Source organism: Halyomorpha halys, unplaced genomic scaffold (genome assembly GCF_000696795.3).
Source record: "Halyomorpha halys isolate HHAL.00 unplaced genomic scaffold, Hhal_1.1 Scaffold84.1, whole genome shotgun sequence".
NCBI classification, from domain to species: Eukaryota; Metazoa; Arthropoda; class Insecta; order Hemiptera; family Pentatomidae; genus Halyomorpha; species Halyomorpha halys.
This window is the reverse complement of record NW_027110155.1, coordinates 154,605-154,871: the sequence shown is the minus strand read 5'-3', so window position 1 is coordinate 154,871 and position 267 is coordinate 154,605.

Genomic DNA, 267 nt, shown 5'->3' with positions numbered 1-267 from the left:
TATATTTATAATACTAAAGTATAGAATTTAACTCCAGCTCACCAAAGAATATTCAGAAAGATATATTTATAATATTAAAGTATAGAATTTAACTCTAGCTCGCCGAAGAATATGTAGAGAAATATATTTATAATACTAAAGTATAGAATTTAACTTCAATGAACCAAAGAATATGTAGCAAGATATATTTATAGTATTTAAGTCTAGAATTTAATTCTTACTCACCCAAGAATATGTAGAAAAATATATTTATAATATTAAAGTATA